The sequence below is a fragment of the Euprymna scolopes genome, chromosome 11 (genome assembly GCF_053919585.1).
Source record: "Euprymna scolopes isolate OS-2025 chromosome 11, ASM5391958v1, whole genome shotgun sequence".
Lineage (NCBI taxonomy): Eukaryota > Metazoa > Mollusca > Cephalopoda > Sepiida > Sepiolidae > Euprymna > Euprymna scolopes.
Genome location: NC_136492.1, coordinates 53,568,974 through 53,584,466, shown reverse-complemented (window position 1 = coordinate 53,584,466; position 15,493 = coordinate 53,568,974).

Here is a 15,493-nt window from a genome sequence, read left to right as displayed (position 1 = left end):
GAATCGGCTTGATTTCTCAAAATATACGTGTCTTCAAGCGGTCCGAGCATCCAAGCGGCCGAAGGACATGATTTGCAATACATTTACTTTTGTTGGTTCGTTTTTTCTTCCTATTAAATATTTCAATACGTACGGTTTCGGGGGAAAAATATTTTTGTACAGAGTAAACCGTTTTTTTCGTCTTTGTTTCTTCAATGTTTTCTTTAATTATAATACTGTTTCACTGACATTTAGTTACTGTTAGAGTAGAAAGCAAGATGGCGTTCTAGTAAAACTTAGAATTCGGCGGAACGTGCACAGCTAACAGATGAGTTGAATACTACCAGCTAAACAAAAGAAAAACATTGGCTTTTTCGTCAAATTTCTGTACGTTTAAATCAATAGCCTGCTAAAATATCCTATTTTTGGTGATTCATTCAACGTGAAAGCGATTTCATTTTAAAAGGATCCATGTCAGAATTTCTTACCTTATTCATAAATTACAATATAAATTACAACGCACTATCTTACATACTTACATAAATTACAACACACTATCTTTACTATCTCAGTTTTTCTAAATGTGTTGAAGTGTGCTAAATTACGTATAAAAATCGACTCATTAATTGTATTATATAGTTTTTCTTGACTTTTGATTATATATTTTTATTTAATATTTAATTTTCCGTATCCGAAGTTTTATTAAACTGTTTAATATTCTAGCATGTTTTCATAGTTATCTTTTTGTAAATTCAATGAATTCAACGGATCACTTTACTTGGGCGTACCAAGAATAAACTAGTAGACTTTGTGTATACAAGGATCTTTAAGGTTTTCGTGTGCTCAGCAATTGAAACAACGTTTATTTCATCGCCTTTACGGCCTGAGAGGTTACAAGATAAGGCAAAGAACTACCGAGATATTATGGACGCTTGCCAAGATCCCGACGAATGTTAGATGATTCAGAAATAGAAAATTATAGGAATTAAAAAAAAAAGCAAAATAAACATAATTCATACTCCCCATGGGGAAAAATAAGGCACCAAGAAAGACAAAAGCGATCAGAAATATAATGCTGAAGGTGTTGGGAAAATAGAGAAGGCTTACCGCAAAAAACGTGCTCGGGTCTGTCTTGTGCGGGCTGAGAAAGAAAAACCAGAAGATTCAAGATCGCGACAGTCAACGGTCTCGACCAATTCTAGAAAAAAAATCTCACGTGATTTTGAGGTGTGCCCGGCCTCCATTAAAGCAGGTTGCTGGTGGGGGGGGTAGAAACGTTCAACCTGTTTATAGTTAATATCGTTGTGCTACACATCGAATTTCTTGATACAACCTGTGTAAAGTTAACTTTAATGTGCGGCTCGGATTTTCCGGTTCAGGTGATCAACAGTTCGCGTCATTTTCCAATTAAAGACGATACGCCTAGGATTTCCAGTCGCCAGTCAGTATATTTAAGAGTTTGAGTTAGTTTACGGTAGTTGATAATTTTACAGAGGTGTGTGCCTTAGCGTAGATCGAGCAGACATTTAGAATATAAGATAAGCTGACCAACAGACCGACGAAAATTGCCAGGCAGATTAATATCAGATTTTTAATGGTTCTTACATCCAATTGATTTATACAGCGTAGAAGTTATACAGACTATACTGTCTATATAATGTAAGTGCTATGGCGTTTAATGAAATTTTAAGTTTCAACTGGAACACGAGAGTTGTTAAAAAGAAATGGGTAGATTACATGACACTAACGATTTCGAAATTAACACCACACTTGTCATTTCGCGTAAGTCTAAATTGGCTAGTGTGTTAAAAATTAAAAAAAACACACACACACAATAGCTACTAAATTATGCTGTTTTAATTACATGGTTGTTTTGAATACATTTGCTTTAATTATATACTTTAAGCGTATTTTACAATCAGATAATGTAAGTCAACCTGCTAATAATTATATATATATATGTTTATACAAACTACGTAATTTGTCTTATAAACATTTTATACGTATTTCATTGTGAAATTTATTCAATGCTTATATCACTGAAAACACAGCTTTGACTTTCATGTCGTTCACGCATAGAGTAATCTTCCGGGATTGGAGGATATCGCCACAGAGTAACGGGCAAACTAACTTTTTCGTCCATTTGTCATCACGGCAAATCAAAAAGAATAACATTTTGAAGATGGCATATGTCGCCGAAATAATCATTTTAACAAATTTGTTCGTTGTACTAAATATTGTAATTTGGCGTATGAACGTATGTCGTTACATATAAGTATTTCAATAGCCAAACAAATTCGCAGCTCACAAAAGTCATGACAGCTAACAAACGTTGTGAGTAATGAGTGTTGAAATAATTATATAATCTCCAAAATTCTGAATGAATATATATATATATATATATATATATATATATATATATATATAAACTAAAATCAACTTGTAACGATGTATGTAACCCACTTTACGGTTTACGACACCCGGTTGCGCATGTGTCCATGACCTGCACGCTGAAATATTAAGGTTATTATATCGAAATTATTATTTAAACATGGGAAGGGTGGGAGTTTAAAATGACTTAAACGTAATACAGAAAGGAACTATGTAAAAAAAAGCAGATATATCAAAATTTGAATTTAACTATAATAAGTATTATGGTATCTGTTCAGTGCACATTTACTTATAAGTATGGCAAACCTCTTATAATTCAGTAACTAATTTAAAAAAAAATCAATTATAATAAACAGAACGACCCATAGAAATCTATATTCTTTTTTCATTTTAATATACTTTTATAGAAAGGTTTATGTCAAAAAAAACTATTTTCTTTACGTTACAAGTGTCACGCTCATACATGAATTCCATAGCTGATATACATACTGGCCCAACGGGTCACGGGTAGTCTAGTGTGTGTATATATATATATATATATATATATAGTTGCGGTTAAATGTTGGCTCATATATTTACTCTTTCCATAGATAAATTTTTACAAATTTATAATTTTTTTATATAGGACTGTTTCGTTCGCAGGCGGTTAAACGGTTAGTATATCAATTCAAAATCTCACTAAGAATTTTAAAGATACAACCTCGCTTAAATTTAAAAATAAAAAAAAACTGCAAAGCAGGCAGAGAATCGTGAAAAACGGAACAATTTCATCGATTATATATTCTTAGTATTTACCCATTGACAATATTAGATATGGTGGCGGCCCTTTTTTATCACATAAGGCAATATGTGAATTCGAATAGGAATAACAGTAATAGAAAAAAAAGCTAAATTATATCTTAACTGATTCCCTTGGCCTTCGGGCCGGGATCAAAGTGTAGTATCTGTTCCGGCAGATACTGCACTTAAGATAATTTGTACCAGTCAATGGAGGGGAAACCCTCTATACTGGGACAATTATTATTTTTGGTAACCAGAGTGACCCCTTTTAGGGGAGCTGGTTTTTACCTCACATTAAAAACGGCCTTGTGCCTAATTTGCTCAGTGGGGGAGCAAATAAACACCATCTGTTCCGGCAGATACTGCACTTAAGATAATTTGTACCAGTCAATGGAGGGGAAACCCTCTATACTGGGACAATTATTATTTTTGGTAACCAGAGTGACCCCTTTTAGGGGAGCTGGTTTTTACCTCACATTAAAAACGGCCTTGTGCCTAATTTGCTCAGTGGGGGAACAAATAAATACCATCTGTTCCGGCAGATACTGCACTTAAGATAATTTGTACCAGTCAATGGAGGGGAAACCCTCTATACTGGGACAATTATTATTTTTGGTAACCAGAGTGACCCCTTTTAGGGGAGCTGGTTTTTACCTCACATTAAAAACGGCCTTGTGCCTAATTTGCTTGGTGGGGGAGCAAATAAATACCATCTGTTCCGGCAGATGCTGCAAGCTATGACTAGCTATGACTAGCAAAGACCAGATGTGGGGGCAACCCCACATGTCTGACCATTAACCAGCTCCCATTTCCCACCTCTCGGGAGCTGGTCCCCTTTTTCCCTTCCCCCTCCCTTCACTCCTCACATTAAAAATCGGCCTTGTGCCTAATTTGCTCGGTGGGGGAGCAAATAAATACCATCTGTTCCGGCAGATACTGCAAGCTATGACTAGCTATGACTAGCAAAGACCAGATGTGGGGGCAACCCCACATGCCTGACCATTAACCAGCTCCCATTTCCCACCTCTCGGGAGCTGGCCCCCTTTTTCCCTTCCCCCTCCCTTCACTCCTCACATTAAAAATCGGCCTTGTGCCTAATTTGCTCGGTGGGGGAGCAAATAAATACCATCTGTTCCGGCAGATACTGCAAGCAAAGACCATATGTGGGGGCAACCCCACATATAAGACCTTGGTCAATGTAGGGGCAACCCTTCATACCAATTGTCACTATCCAGCTCCCCTACTCCCCGGGGAGTTGGTCCCCATTTCCCCTTCACTCCTCACATTAAAAATCGGCCTTATGCCTAATTTGCTCGGTGGGGGAGCAAATACATACCATCTGTTCTTCAGATGCTGCACTTCTATTTCTTGTTCTTTCGGTGGAGGAGAAATCCTTCACGACTGAGACAATTTTTATTTTTGTACCTTTTCTCCACGTTAAAAAACGACCCTGGTGTCTAACTCTGTCCCGTGGGGAGGCATAGTAAATAGGTACAAATAATAAAGTTGCTACATTTTTTATTTATCTCTAGGTATCATTGAATTTCTATGCAAAATAATCTCGCTTACTCTTTCCTTCCTTCATTTCATATACGTACATTTATAAGATTGAATTGGGGAAAGAAGATCACCCAATTTTCAGAAGATAGAATATTTATAACGCGGTGTATCATGAACGAAGGCCTGCAGAGACAAACGTAGATGACCGATATAGAAAGATGGTGTCCTTTATAAAACAAGGATATTCTATTAGATTATTCTATTAAGTAAGAATCACAACGTTCCTCCTAGAACAGATACGAAATTCACGCCGAATATCTATTCAATATATTGCATGTAAGTATTAACCGAACTTAATGTTAGAAAAGATATTCGGTAAATTGTTTTATTGCATTCTCAACATTTAAAATCGTCCGGAATTGGGGTACGAACCTAAAGGAGCGCGCAGATATGCGTCCGTTTTCGATCGCTATCGTGGATTACATGGATTTTAACGTTTGCCGTAGTTTGTAGCGCTCCATATCCTCCATAATTAAACCGTAAGTTAGTGGTGTAACATTTTTATTTTGCAGGTGAATTTCACGCAAACTTTGTTCGCCCAAGTACAGCTCCCAACAAAAGGCTGAATAACAAATTCTTCAGTGTAGAATTTACATAATCAAAATCTATTTTATTAATAAAAGTCAGTTTTTTTCTGTCTGATAGACTCAACTTCTGAACTAACAAGACAATTACATGAGCTGATTTAGTATGCCTTTTAGACTGATTATATTCTAATCTTGTCCCCAGGGAAAATGCTGATGCATGAGGATGATGAAGTAAATTTTCCCATTCTGAATCGAGCTATACGAAAGAAAAAAAAAAGAAACAGCCACTAATTCTACTAATTTCTTGCATCTTTTTCTTAATCTTTATCTGTACAATTATAGAAATCCAACCTTGTCTGTGAGTTCGTTCCTTATAGACTTCAAAACGGCTGAACAGATTTTCTTTAAAATTTACACGTTTAGTGTATAACTTTTGTCTGAGAATACCCCCGATAATTGCTGATAATTGAAACCGTTATTTTAATTCATCATCGTGAAGCCATTTTTCCAAGTCGTCGCTTAGCAGGTGATAACGTTTTCCTTTGTTTTGTTTTTTTTGTTCTTTTTTTTGCTTAACGTGTTCCGTAGGTTCAAATTTGCACGTAAATTTAATTTTGTCATTAACTGCAAATAATTTTACAAGACTTAAAAATGCAAGTGGTTTTATTTTGCATGACTCGGTCTGTAGATACTGACCCCCGTTCGCAAATTTCTTTATTATTTCATTAACTGAAAAGTTTATACAAAATAATTTTATTAAAGCAACAATAAGTTTTCTAGAGGGCAATGTAGAATAACATTTTCGACTAGGCTACTGCATGGAGGCATGTGAAGTTTTCTCCTGGGCGATTTCACGGATTTCGATGAAAATAAAAATATAGGAGTTTGAAATATTGGTTGATCATCATTCAATCTTGGACAACCTCGGGTCTTCCTGCCAGTTTTTCACAAAATTGTTACGGATATTCATTCATAAATTGGAAATATGACTGTGCTCGTAAAGGAGAAAAGTTCATAAATGTAACGATGTGAGTAGCGGTAAGAGAACGATGTATATAGTTTTTGTAAAGACGGTTTAAGTTATTAAAACAAAAACTATTTCCCGTTTGTCTTTACATTAGCATCTATCTTTTACTATCAATGAAACATTTCAGCGGGTTATTACCATCGTTCCATATATATATATATATATATATATATATATATATAAACGTTGGTCTTGATGGTAAATAATTTGTGTGATCAATTTCAATCTCATTAGTAAAATCAATATTGTGATAGCATAAAACAAGATATAAAAGACGCAAACGTAATAAACGAAATTAAAACCATTTGAAACAATATATCCTTAAACATGCTCTAACTTCCAGCAAGAAAACTATTTAACAGACATGCATAAATAAACGAAACACAAGATATGCAGAAACCTACAAAGTTTAGTTATTTTGAACTAAATAAAACATTAACAAAAATAACTACCCTATAAAATCGCTTCATTACCGTTGAAAAATATATATAACTGTACGCAATACGATTAGTTGCAAAAAAAAAAGTATTGCTTATAAGAATTTAAATTTTAGTTTCACGTACTCAATTAAAGTAAAGATTTAAAAATCGCTTTCACTTTTCCTTGTCAAATAAATCCAATAACATGCCTGTTACACCTTAGTCTCATATTGGAAGCTTACATTCTTTTAAAAATCATTTTATCGATATAGTTGATCAATTTAACAAATCTCCCCAAAACAACAACAACAAAAAAAAACAATTAGAATTAAATCTTTTTCCAAAATTGTTGAATATATGGGGTCATTAAAAAGACTTCGCTGCATATATTCGTGCAGAAAAAGAAATTTCACAATCATTACGCACTTAAAAGGGGTTATTCGATAAATGATTTTTGAAAGCATCATCTCAATGAGTTTCATAATAAATTGTGTAAAATAGTATATTAGATAGTTCAGTATATTAGTATATACAAAATATTAAAAAAAAAACTTAATTGGGTCCTGATTGTCAGTTTATCCGTACTTAATGGTGTGCTTATCTATTATATACGCTTTTTATAAACAGACTATTTTGCGCATTCCTTTATCAGCCAATAAACCGCCAAAACATATGAAGTAGAACTTGTGGGAATTTCACAAAATTAGAATTATACTTACTAATTTTATTTGATGAAACTGATGTGTTCTGGATTACGCAAAACTATTTCTTTGGGCAGAAAACCGAATAACACGCAAAAAAATGGGATCAATATTTCTATGAAACTAGTTTCCGTTGTATTTTAAATATGAAAGTAACAAAAATTAATAAGTATTAGATTACTGCAAAAATGTCGGTTTTCATATACAATTGAACATCGAGAAACGACATTTTTAACCAACCTACTAATATTAAACACTCAGAATCTAATATTGTACTACATAGTTGAGGAGAAATGATAAAATCACATTGCAAGAGAATCTTTAATTTACTCCTTAAGTAGATTATCCGTTGGCAGACGATGTACCTTTTTTTTTTTTTTTTTTTACTTGTTTCATCTTAGTGTTCTTTTTTCCAGCTAATGTACCGCTGACTTCTATACAAACCGCTGCACGTCGAAATTGTTTCTATTGCACAGTATAAAAGCAATGATGTATATTCGGAAACGAGTTTACATCAACGGGATGCCACTTATTTTTGTTCAAACTTACCAAATTGACCTTTTTAAATCCAAAGTTCGCATTTCTGAAGCAGTTTGCTTTTAAAATTTTGAAGTCATCTTCATAGCATAACGTACAGACAAACTAAGGCAGTAACACATAGAATATTATATAGGTACAGCCATTTTAAAGGCTGGCAATGATTTTAACATGAAAAATGCCAGCGTTGGTCAAGTTTTCCCTATTTGTAATATTAGTCACTCTTCAGTACTGCAATTTACAGCTACTTTGTAGGAAATTCGTCTGATAAATAATGCAATCAAACATCTATTAATCGTCCCTTTAATAAGCACACATACCATAGTTTTTATTGTTCGCAGATATTTGAATATTTTTGTTTTGTTATTCTATACTCAAGTCATGTTCATATATTATGCATTGATTGCTGACAAAGATTATCGTAAATATACTGACGATTACACTACTGGTAATTCTTGAACATATAAACACTAACAATCTTGCAACCGGCTACCTGTTTGCTAACAATTAAACTATGCACTACGTATTGTGTCTGTGTGTGCTGATCTGAAATTGATGGAAACACGCAGAAAAAGTGAACAAAGCATTTTTAAAGAGTAAAACGAAACTTTGACAGGTTTCTCAAATGTTGTGTCTGTGTGTTCGATAAGCAACAGAAACATTTGCTGCTGCTGCTTACAGAGGTGATCAGACAAAACAGACAACTATTTAAGCCTCCTTGCATATTAAATCGTATATTACAATAGTCCTGTTTACCTTATTTGCATGTGTAAATTAATGGTTTTACTACCTATGGTTGCCTTACGTTTATTTGGACGCTCTCCGCAAATTGCTCAGAAATTCTTTATACTAACGGCATTCTATTGATAATCATCACAGAAGCAAAATATGTGACAAGATCGTTTTTAATGTGGGGGAAAACCAGCTACCCAAAAAGGGGCCCTCTTGATGTTTGACAGTTAGTTCAACGGACCTGGACTTTTTTCTTCTGGGTTGAGGTACTAGTCACATGTAGTCAAAGAACGCTTACTCTCGCGCATGACCTCCTCTATTTGGGATAGCGTAAATTTATTGCTAATTATGCCTAGCGACCTAGGCACGTTATACCGAGAGACAATTTTAATAGGCTAAAGTATCCTTTGTTTTAAATCGCTGTACTGATTCTGACCGACTGATTTTACCATATTTACCCGCGGTGGCAACGAAAGTAAATTCTAAAGGTTTATGCTTTTGCAGCTGCTGGTGCTAAAAGTTTCAGGCGGTATAAAAGCTCAAATGAATTATTCGAGACATTACGATGTCGGACTCTAGTTTAATTAGGAGGCAGAAATAAGACGCCTATGTGTTTCACAGTCATTCGCTCGTGACACACGTCTATAAGAGAAGAGGGCATCTTCTTAGAGCGTTGGCTTGTAGCGGTGGGTATCCAAAATTAAAGTGCTTAAAATCTGTGTGTGACCGAAATAATATATATATATATATATATATATATATATATATATATATATATATATATATATATATAAGCAGAGTCATCTAAATGTATTCGTAAGGTATTATCTATATATAAATTAGTACTATTGTGTTTACTTGCTTGTTCACGATTTGATTAAGATATACGAAGTGTCCTTTACTATGTCATATATATATATATATATATATATATATATATATATATATATATAAGTATTATCCTGACAAAATATACAATCAGGAAGTCATCTCATTTGCATTTTATTTAAAATTATTATTTAATAAACTTTGAATAATTATTGATAATATTTAATTTAATTTATTTGGAATTTTTCCCGACATCGACTGTTTTAAAAAGGGGTATAGAGTTAATATTCAAATAAATTTCCCCTTAGAAAGTTCAAAACAAAATTTCATTTAAACAGAAAAATGTGTGGCTTTTGTTTTCTTTACTAGTCAAACAAAAATACTTGCATAAACTGAATAGAATTAATTTGTTTTTATTATTCTTGAAACGGCTATATGGAATCTTTGACCGCGTAAAATTCAAACTTAAGCCACATATTTAGGAACCTAAAAGCAAATCGAAAAAGCCACCCACTAAAAAAAAAAAAAAAAAAAAAAAAGCAAATCGAAATTTTCTACATTTACAAAAAAAAAGTGGCGGTGAAAAATGTGCCTTCACAATAAAACAAAACAAAGAAAAAAAACGCGAATTATGCACGCGTTAATGTGAAAACGTTATTTTTTCGGGGTGATAAAATCATCAGGATTCTTAGCACAGTAAGCACAATAACTTCCAAATTACTTTTAATTTTATCGCGTTTTGGCTATTTTCTTTTTGCAGTCGCTCGGGCACTCGCTATTTTTATTGAAACAAAAAGTTGTTTCGATTTATTCTTTTTTGCAGGGGGGGGAGTCCAGCGATCGAGCAACAAACACGCTCAATGCCCGGAGAATAGTTGCTTCTCTTTATATTTCTGCTGCCGAAATATCTGATGGATAGGGTATAACGTATTTCTTTTAATTTTTTAGGCGATTACATTTACATGTTTTTCTCCGTTCTCGTATTTTCGAAATTATTGGGGAGGGGTTTCGACGTTTCCCATGATGAAAATAATTAATATCCTTTGTTTATCAGATGTGTTCCAAACGTAACTTATGTCAACTCGGGCAACGCCGGGTACCCATGCTAGTATAGATATATTTCAAAGTGCACAGATAGTATACAAGACGAATTCTATGGTTTTATAGAGAAGATTTTAATCACGGCTGTTCTGTGTAGTTAATTTATACCATATAACTAGGAACTAAACCTTCCTTTATTCACAGTTCTGCGAATTAGCTCCCTCACACCTTGGGCATTTGAACACGTTTTCACATTCGCAGTGCCTTTATTTTAAACTTATGTTGACGTATTTCTTATTCAAAGTTTATATTTCAATGGCTCCCTTAATAACTTTAGTTGTGCAAAATTATTCTCAAAACCAATATTGATTTTTTTGTTTTCTAACATTTGTAACTAATGTCTGTATATTACTGTTCTCTGGGCATGGTTTTTCTTAGCTACTAGTTCTGTGAATTTTTTTGCATATAATCCCCCCCCCCTTTAATCAAACATTTTCTATTGGCTGCTGTAGGAAACGATGTAAACAATAACATTTTAAACTGTCTTCGCCGTAATAATGCAGTGAAAGATCTTTGTTTTATGCTGTATCTACGGGGGAATTTAAGTAATTAATGCCCCTGACCACGTTGTCAGATCTAGCTGAAATTTAACATACGCGATTATTTTTATTTCTGTTTCTGTGACATTTTTCAGCTTTGATCCAATTGTATTATCTGATTGAGGTTTCTAATGAATTCTTCTTAGTGGCTCGTTGTGATTTCTGTTGTATTTTAAAGGCGGTACAACAAAGTAAACTTAATGAGTTACGAGAAACGTATGGCAATGATGCCTCGTCATAGATCCTGTAAAACGCTTGTATTGTAAATTCAAACATGGACGAAAATCTGAAAATCGCTATCAGACCTCGTCACTTCTCTTCTATCGTTGATAAAAGATCTTACTCAATTTGAAACTGCCATTTTTGAAGATCGACGCGTGATTATCCGTGAAATAGTTCTGAAAGTAGAGGTTAATAGACCGTATGTGGTACTCTATTTGCATATGCATAATGGGTATGTCAGAGGGATTTCCGGCTGTTTTGCAGAAGCAAGAACGCACGAGTGTTTATAATGAATTTGAAATTGTTTCCAGAATACGAGTAAACTTTCAGAAAAAAAAGATTTTATACAGGATTAAACTTTGATCAGTCAATATCATCCAGAGACCAAGGCTCAGTGACTATAATGGAAGCACTAGAAATCACCACCTACTTGGGAAACAAGGGCCAAGCTTTCTGTTGGTAATGCCATGCTCAGGTTATTAGACTAGGATGGAGTAATGATGAAAGATTGTCTGGCAAAGGGGACCAACATTACAGGAGTATTATTTTGGAGGGAACAAAAATATCCCAATCAAAAGGTAAGGAAAATATCAGAAACGATATCCTCTTCCATTAAGACTACGCAAATGTAAAAAAAAAAAATAAAACACGTGGATGTAAACAGATCAACAGTATAGGCGTGTTGCTACGTAATGTCTCCATCCCACTACTCTCCTAGCCTTTTACCATACGGCTGTTATCTCCTCTAAGACATGTGGCTATTTATGAAAAAAAGAAGCGTTTTCCAAATTATATAGATTGTATTTTCGAAGCTGTATTTTAGTTGCGAAACCAACTACGAATGTTTTACGAAAACAGTTTTCCGCGTTGAATTACACAATGTAACCAATAGCTAACTGATTATATATGGTTACATGATCTTATAATTAATGAAGGCATTCTACTGTAGACGCGTTTTTCATGTTAGTAAAAATAATTTATCTTCGTCAAATAAACAATGATATTACATTTCATACGTAGAATATATAATTGTTAGCATCTATGAAAAGTAAAGGAATAAATCGACTTTTAGTATCCATATCAGTCATTGTTCGGCATGCAACCAAAGCTATCTGTTTTCTTGCAACGCTAATCTTTAATATGAAATGTAGTCTGCGTGCATATTAAGCTAATAATTTTAAATAAAAAACTAATTCTTAAAGTGATTATATATAATTAAAAGAAATTATACAGTAATTTGGGGTAAAATAATCCTGGTTTCGTAAAGGAAGGGGTTAGTCATGAAATATAGTAATTTGGAAAAAAAAAGTGCAGATTCATTCATCGAGGAATCTGTATAAAAGGTGAGTTATCTGTGTTTCTCTAAAGAGAAATGGACTTGAGGCGAACTATCAAATTAGAAAGAAGGGGGCGAAACAGGTTGGGGGGAAACAAATAAAGATGGGAAGAGAGGTAGAGATATAGAAGTTATTTTACAATTATGAATTCGGCAATGCCAAGCATCCCTGCTCGTACATAAGATGGAGTTAAATACCTTATGCACGCGAAAAAAAGTTTATCTAAAAAAGCAATAATTATTTCCTCCTATTATATAATATTGAATAACGTAAGCTAATGTTCGTTCTGAATAATATTTTTAAGTGTTTAAAAAATCGTTTATCTATTAAGACACTCATGGTCAAATGCCTGGCCACCGATTAAAAATCGAAACCTCAAGATCCACAAACCGAACCAGTTGCACACGTAGTTTATTTAGGTACTAGCGGGGATACCTGGCGTTACCCGAGTGTTTGTTTCCGGGACGGGGGGGAGTTTTAAAAAATGTTATGGTAGGTAAGTAGAAAGGATCAAACCCGGAGTCATGAGTAAAAGTAGGAAAATAAAGTGTGAAAAAAAACAAAAAAAAAAACAAACATCTGCAACGTTAACAGTTCGGCCACCAAGAAAAGTCCATTCCAGTTGTTTAGGAAAAAAAAAAACAAAAAAAAAACGACTACGGTAGTTCGGCGCGAACGTGAAAATATAATGTGAATTGTCCAGCACGCTAACCACTACGCCACAGAGCACTGCAGCTTAGTTTAGTGATTTTAGATAACTTCACATGAAAGAACTACGAAACCAAACCGGTGTTCTCTTCTCAACTGTTCCTTGTGAACGATCCCCAAACGGTGTTAAGTGGTGGCAGGGGGAGGAGGAATTTATTAGAGAAAATATTTTCCCACTTCCATTGATCTTAACCGATTTTGGCCATGACTTCTCAGCAGAAAAAGTATAGAAATCTAATATTATCGAGGAATTTGAGAAATAATAAGCCTATAACACACCTCAGATATTGTTCTGCCGTTTGTGCATATTATATTTGCATGAAATATCTTGATTTCTAATCCTTTTAAGGTCAAAATCAGACGGGAAAAAATGAGTTCATTTCATTTATTTAGGTATATAAGCTGCCTTTATTTTACGATGTGCACACACCTGGAAAGCACAGAAGCGGTTTAGGTTGGGCCGACTTCACAAGAAACAAAAGCGTCCGTACTTATTAACGAGAGAACTCGAACGCCAACTGGAAGCAACTCGAATGCCAAATGGACAGTGCCCCCTAGATTTCTACATCTCTCACTTCAGGTGTTTGTAAGGATAACCTGATATGAGTAAACCTCGAGTAAATCTTCAAAATCACATGGTATTCGCAGCCCAAATATCTCCTCAGTTTGGCTTACCTACAATAACTGTTACAAGAGATGATAATCCTTCCTCAAGCGATGATACCTCAAGTAACACTAAGCTGGATACTCCACTAGACTAAATGGATTATTTTTCTTGAATCCGGTAAGATAAAGACATCACAATATAATCCATGATATATTTAAATAGCCAATTTTTGAGAGGTAAATTATTTTTTCAACTTCACTGTTTGACATGTGAATGGGGCACTTTAATGGAACATTCGAATATTTACGTATCTTATACAACGATCGATTGTTAGTCCTAGAGACGCTTGATTTCTTAGTCCTTCAACTAAATAAAATAAAACAAGAGCTAAACGAATACCATACAAAATCAAAGGTAAAATCTATAAGTTTTGAATGTGTTAACTAATGTGTAAAAGTACATCAGATTACTTCATTATTGATCATAAACTATTTTAAAAAAAATCACTGATCAAATGTTAAGTCTATGGATTATTCGGTCACATTAAGAAAGTTCAAATCATGCGTCGAAAGCATAATACAAGGAAACCCAGTCAAAAGTAAAAAGATAGACAACGTTTGTTATATAACCCTATATTATAAGATTTTGCAGAACACTTAGTATGTCAGTCGTATTCCCCAGATAGCAGAAAAAATGTAAACTTGAGTCAAAAGTTAAAAGAACAATCTCAGTCAATGGATAGAGCTACTGAAAAATAAAGAATCGTTCTTACATTACTGTTAATAATGCCAACAATATTGAATTAAAAAGGTAATGTCTTTAAGTGCCGATTTATATTTCATGTTTTCCCTTCAAAAGATTATCCTGAAATTTCTCCAACAATTTCTGAATGAAAAAAAGAAGCAAAAAAAAAGAAAGAAATAAACATCGATGTCTGACATTGCAAAGATAAGCTTACGAAAATATTCATCTTAAATCTATATCAACCTATACGTCTTAAAACGTATATGCAGCAAAAACGTTATAAATGTATCATTTAATTTCAGAAACAGTGTTTAGATGCTTTAAATGTTAAATATAGATCTATTGCTATAGGGAGATGATTTTGTATAATCTAGGAATTCTCCTGTCTAATGTAATAAAATAATAATTCACATGATAAAAATATAGATGTCCTTTCATATTGGAATATTCTTTTTATGTGAAAAAAAATCTTGATATATCTTATATAATTCTTTGAGTAATCATTAACACCAGCGGTAAATATTAAATATTTATCGCTGGTAATTTAGAAACATACACAATACATATAGGAAGGAGGAAGGAAAACATACAGCATTAAAAAATTATAAAAAAGTTCCCTTCCCATTTTCTAGAGGTTTCTTCAGAATAAAATGATTGAGGAAAATTAAGTAAACTTCATGACGAGTCGAATGATTTTTGTGTTAGCTTTCGTGAAAAGTGAGTTTTTATTATGTCAAGCTTGTACAGACGTCAT